Source organism: Bufo bufo, chromosome 8, assembly GCF_905171765.1.
Source record: "Bufo bufo chromosome 8, aBufBuf1.1, whole genome shotgun sequence".
NCBI classification, from domain to species: domain Eukaryota; kingdom Metazoa; phylum Chordata; class Amphibia; order Anura; family Bufonidae; genus Bufo; species Bufo bufo.
The window spans coordinates 133,228,126-133,234,793 of record NC_053396.1 but is presented as its reverse complement, the minus strand read 5'-3'; positions in this window follow the sequence as shown (position 1 = coordinate 133,234,793).

The following is a 6,668-nucleotide window of genomic DNA, read 5'->3' as shown; positions in this document are numbered from 1 at the left end:
TGCTGACAGACGCCCGTTATGATGTATTATGTCTTTATAGTTGTGGTCCAGATGATTAATAAGGAAGGTTTGTTTTAAACCTTAAAGGGGTTGCCCAACTCTATATTAACTTTTAAAATTCCCCATCCGGTACAGACAGAAGTCACATGACCAGTGCTGTGCCGCTTTGGGAGATGCACCACAGCTGCAGCGGCCCATCTTCTCCCCTACCCCTCCATACCGGATGTTGACACGCGACGCTAGAAGTCTAGAGAATCCCAGGAGCCAATGTACATTACTAGTCAGGAGGATATGATGTGCTTGTTTCATTTAACTATTTCTTATAGGCTGAGGACCCCTTTAAGCTCTCAATCTGTAATTATCAGTACATGTAAATATATTTTGGTTGCTATTGGTATCTTTATATATATAAAAAAAAATATATATGTTTTTATGCACTTTTCATTCATTCCTCATTTTTACAAGATATTTTGTGTAGTATGAAATGCTGTTTGAAGATCTTTTAGTTAGCATCCTTGTATTTCACATGTAATATAGTCTGTCTATCTAGTCTGCAAAAACATTAAGATGAAAGAAAACACAATCATCTGATATAATGATGACCAGAATGACAAGACCAGGAAAGCCTAGCATCAGCCCACATCCTAATAAATCTCAACATCTCACTAGTAAATAGAGAATTTATAAATCTAGCAGGCTGGACAGGAAGTTTTCATCTGATTTAATCTTAATTTCTTGAAAAAATGTGGTTTATGGATTTACACGAAGTATAAAATGTCAGTACTGGGTCAACGCGACATCACTTGTGCCCTACGAAGAAAACCACACTATTCCACATTAGCCTTCAAACCCCAAAACGTGATGTCCTGCACTAACTTTCTACTCCTACCTGGTGGGTTTAGCCTTTATGAAGGTATACCTCGTTTTGCAGGTGCGGCTCTTTTATATAATGAACTTATTTTCCTTAAATTCATGGTTTAATATTAAAGTTGTGTGTTATACCTAAAGATGATTCTGTTCTGTCTTAGCAGCTTTGTTCACACGCTCCTAGGTGTCAGGCATTTTTTTGCTTGCCATTGATTTACAGTGTATATTGCAACAAAACTGAAATGTCTGAATGCTGTTTTAGTTAAGCTGCAGCTCAGTCCTGGTCACTATTTCTACAAAAAACTACTGTCAAACAGATGTCTTGCAGAAACTTTTCAAATGGACGTTTACCCAGAGAAAGCTATGGAGCCTACACCCCCACCCCTTTTTAAAAAAAAATTGTTATACTGAGCAGAGTTAATGGAGTTTTCAAACTTTTTCTTATACTGATCTATCCTCAGGCTAGGTCATCAGTATGTAGTCCAACATTTGGGAACCCCACCAATTAGCTGTTTAAGGCCTCTTTAACGCGGGTGCGGGGCGGATGCGTTCAAGGTGCATTACGGGAAACCCGCGAGTAGGCACGCAATTTCAGTCAGTTTTGTCTGCGATTTGCGTTTCGTTCAGTTTTTTGCTGCGCGAGTGCAATGCATACCCAGACCTGAACCCGGACTTCTTTACTGAAGTTTGGGATCGGTGTTCTGTAGATTTTATTATTTTCCATTATAACATGGTTATAATGGAAAATAATAGCATTCATTAACACAGCATGCAAAGCCCAATGTCAATTGAGGGTTGAAAAATAATAAAAACATTACTCGCCTCATCCACTTGATCGCGCAGCCCGGATCCTCTTCTTTGTTCTTCTTGAAGGACCTGCAAAAGGACCTTCGCTGACGTCATCGTGCTAACCCCGTGGTGAGCGCGGTAAAGTCAGCGCAGGTCCTGCTGAATGAAGATAGAAGGTCTTTCTATCTTCATTCAGCAGGACCTGCACTGACGTAATGTTTTAATATATGCAAATGAGCCTCTAGGAGCAACGGGGGCGTTGCCATCACGCCTAGAGGATCAGCAATCTACAACTGCCGCACTTTGACTGGGCCAGGCAATGGAAAGGTCATTACACTTGCCTCTAATTTCTTCTAAAGTCAATCAAAGTACAGAGGGTGCGGCAGTTCCAGAGAGCAGATCCTCTAAGTGTAATGACAACGCCCCCGTTGCCCCTAGAAGCTCATTTGCATATATTAAAGCATCATTTTTCTCAGCAATGTGAACACATATGAACATAAGACAAAAACAGATGTCTTCAGCTGCCAAGTGCACATGTAACAGGTCAGCCAGTGTCATAGGTACATACCTGGTGACAGATGCCCTTTTAAGTCAAACCAGTTGGTTGATGCAGTGGTTCCACACCCACTGATCATGATTAATGGAATGGATTTTTCAGTGCAGAAATTCTTTGCAACAAATCTGCCACATGTGAACATAGCTTTATGGCTATAGTTGGCTGTCAGTTGTGGTTGTGAACTGAGACTCAATATGCTCAATACCTGGCGGGTTTTCTGTGGCTCGATATGCTCAATACTTGGCGGTGTGTGTGTGTGTGTGTGATATATATATACACTGCTCAAAAAAAATAAAGGGTACACTTAAACAACACAATGTAACTCCAAGTCAATCACACTTCTGTGAAATCAAACTGTCCACTTAGGAAGCAACACTGAGTGACAATCAATTTCACATGCTGTTGTGCAAATGGGATAGACAACAGGTGGCAATTATAGGCAATTAGCAAGACACCCCCAATAAAGGAGTGGTTCTGCAGGTGGTGATCACAGACCACTTCTCAGTTCCTATGCTTCCTGGCTGATGTTTTGGTCACTTTTGAATGCTGGAGGTGCTTTCACTCTAGTGGTAGCATGAGACGGAGTCTACAACCCACACAAGTTTGAAAATATGGGGGATAACCAAAATCAAAGCAGGCCTGAGACAGGGGGACATAGATAAAAAATTACAGCAGGAAGAAACCCGCTGGATATACAGACTCAGAAGTCTCTCACCCCTAGGCCTAAATGAAGGGTTCACTTATGCATCCTGTTTGTAAAAATTACTACAATAAAAACCAATAGGGAAAAATACAAATGAAACAAAAGAAATCAGACCTTCTTGAATTAAATAACTGAGAGAGTGGAAAATAATAAAAATAAAATACAAATTTCAAAAATTATAATCAAAATACTCCAAATAGTCTATACAACGTATTACCTACTGGTTGATCCACCGCTGCTGACAGGTCTGCTGAATAAATGAGAAACAATAATCAATAATAACCAAAACCAATACTTTGATAAAATAGAAATAATAATGGGTACATCACCTTCCAAAAGATCCAGATAATGCCGATTGAACCTGTAGGAAAAACAGGAGAAATAAGTAAACAAAACCTAATGAAATATATCTACATAGAAAATAATGCAAACAATAACCATATAGTTAAAAATACCTAAATGAAATACATAAAAGAAATCAAGATAGACGATTTTAGCACATAAGTGCTAAATCAATATCAACAGAAAGTAGGTATCATACACCACATTCTTAATAAAAGGATCTAAAGGAGGCAGAGAACCATCTAAGTATTGAGAGAAGTGCCAAAAGAAGCAAAAGCAGGAAAAGGGAATAGGCAAAAATACCTAAGTATAGAGACATGCGCAGAGAAATAAGAAGCCCAGTAAAATTTCCAAGTATAGAGACATGCGCAGTACCTTCTCAAGCTCGCCCTATACATCCTAACAATACCAAAGGATCGGCGAATAATCTAATGTAGGCAGACCAGTCAGCAGATCGGAGCCGCAAAAGTTCTAAGTATGGAGACATGCGCGGGAACTGAGCGGGATCGCGCGAGCACTGACGTCAGAGATGGGCGATACTATCAATGATCACGATAGAAGCAATAGGAATGGGCTCAGTAAGGAGCAAGACTATTGCTTGAAAAATATCGCGTCATACCAGTGGGAGTTTTCAAATACACCCGGCAACGCCACTCTCCCCACAGACTGCCCGATCCCCTGAGGACGCCATATCTATGGCTAAACATGTCGGGGGGCAGCGTCTAAGATTTTAGATCACAGTGGACCTATTATGAGGGTGCTAGCTACAGAATAGCAAGTCTATAGTTCAGCAAGTCACTGCGCCGCCATTTAGGCAGCACAGCGAGGGACTGTGCTGCAATCAGAACGCCACTGAATGAATCTAGGTCATAGGATAGGCAGCAGGCAGCTACTGCAGCACTTGCATCATTACCTACGTTATAATACAGTGCCAATTGGCACCAATACTGAACAGCCTGCTGACAATGTTGCAAACAATGTTGCAAAATAGCGGATACTGATATCCATTTCAGCATATAAAGAGGCAAACAGCCAGCTGAATAAAGCTACAGTTGCCATTGCCAAACGGCTGTCAGTAGACCAATATATCTAGTGTAGCACCAACCAAGGCCCACTGGTGAGAGTTTTAAATCTATAATTTAAGTAGGCTAGCTAAAAGTTTTCACCATATATTAAACCTAATAAAATAAAAGTAAATTTTTACCAAAATAAAGATCACTAAATAAACAAGCGCACGTCAAGAGTAGGCAATCAATAGTCTAACGACTAAATGTAAAATACAAGCTTATCCAGGATGGCACATCAATGCGAGCTGTGGCAAGAAGGTTTGCTGTGTCTGTCAGCGTAGTGTCCAGAGCATGGAAGCGCTACCAGGAGACGTGGAGGAGGCCGTAGGAGGGCAACAACCCAGCAGCAGGACCGCTACCTCCGCCTTTGTGCAAGGAGGAACAGGAGGAGCACTGCCAGAGCCCTGCAAAATGACCTCCAGCAGGCCACAAATGTGCATGTGTCTGCTCAAACGGTCAGAAACAGACTCCATGAGGGTGATATGAGGGCCCGACGTCCACAGGTGGGGGTTGTGCTTACAGCCCAACACCGTGCAGGACGTTTGGCATTTGCCAGAAAACACCAAGATTGGCAAATTCGCCACTGGCGCCCTGTGCTTTTCACAGATGAAAGCAGGTTCACACTGAGACCATGTGACAGACGTGACAGAGTCTGGAGACGCTGTGGAGAACGTTCTGCTGCCTGCAAAATCCTCCAGCATGACCGGTTTGGCATTGGGTCAGTAATGGTGTGGGGTGGCATTTCTTTGGAGGGCCGCACAGCCCTCCATGTGCTCGCCAGAGGTAGCCTGACTGCCATTAGGTACCGAGATGAGATCCTCAGACCCCTTGTGAGACCATATGCTGGTGCGGTTGGCCCTGGGTTCCTCCTAATGCTAGACCTCATGTGGCTGGAGTGTGTCAGCAGTTCCTGCAAGACGTAGGCATTGATGCTATGGACTGGCCCGCCCATTCCCCAGACCTAAATCTAATTGAGCACATCTGGGACATCATGTCTCGCTCTATCCACCAACGTCACGTTGCACCACAGACTGTCCAGGAGTTGTCAGATGCTTTAGTCCAGGTCTGGGAGGAGATCCCTCAGGAGACCGTCCGCCACCTCATCAGGAGCATGCACAGGCGTTGTAGGGAGGTCATACAGGCACGTGGAGGCCACACACACTACTGAGCCTCATTTTGACTTGTTTTAAGGACATTACATCAAAGTTGGATCAGCCTGTAGTGTGTTTTTCCACTTTAATTTTGAGTGTGACTCCAAATCCAGACCTCCATGGGTTGAAAAATTTGATTTCCATTTTTTAATTTTTGTGTGATTTTGTTGTCAGCACATTCAACTATGTAAAGAACAAAGTATTTCAGAAGAATATTTAATTAACTCAGATCTAGGATGTGTTATTTTTGTGTTCCCTTTATTTTTTTGAGCAGTGTATATAAAAAAGGAAAACGATGGCGGCACTGGAAAAACAAGCAGTGATGGGTGCTAGGTCCAGGGATGTAGCTGCTTACCCCGTATGGATAGAGATGAAAAACGGACAGCACTCCAGATAAAAAGCAATGGTGTTTATTCACCCATGTGGAAGGCCTTCCACATGGGTGAATAAACACCATTGCTTTTTATCTGGAGTGCTGTCCGTTTTTCATCTCTCTCTCTATATATATATTATTATTATTATAATTTTTTTTTTTTTCATACTGCATGTGTATTTTATATTCTGTTGTAGTTGCATCTTTATTTGAGAGCAGTTATGGGAACATTTCCATTATCATGAAAACACACGATTCTGCACTATAATCCACATGCAGTATTACCTTTTTCCTAAAATGCTTGGTTTTAATACATATACAGGTGAAACTCGAAAAATTACAATATCGTGCAAAAGTATATTTATTTCAGTAATGCAAATTAAAAGTAATTGAGTTGCATTACTGAAATAAATGAACTTTGCCTGATATTCTAATTTTTCGAGTTTCATCTGTATTTGAATGATATAGTTGATGATTTGCTTTTCTGATTTGTTTAAATGGTTTGATTAATTAGCAAATCTGAATTTTAATAATACATTGATAAATACATTTTTAAATGGCTTATTATTTCTAATGCATAATTAAAAAAAAAAACAGGCCATCCCCTTTGGTAAAGTATGATTGTATAACTACATTAAACTGATTGTATAAACCTATTGTATAAGTAGATAATAATAATAATAACCCATCAGTGCACATGACTACATAAAGCAGGATGATCATGTAATAAGTCACCGCTCCTATGTAACCAGTCACCTAATTCTTTCTTAACCTGACAACAGATTGCATAAAGCTGCCCTAGTCTCAGCCTCAAATGAAA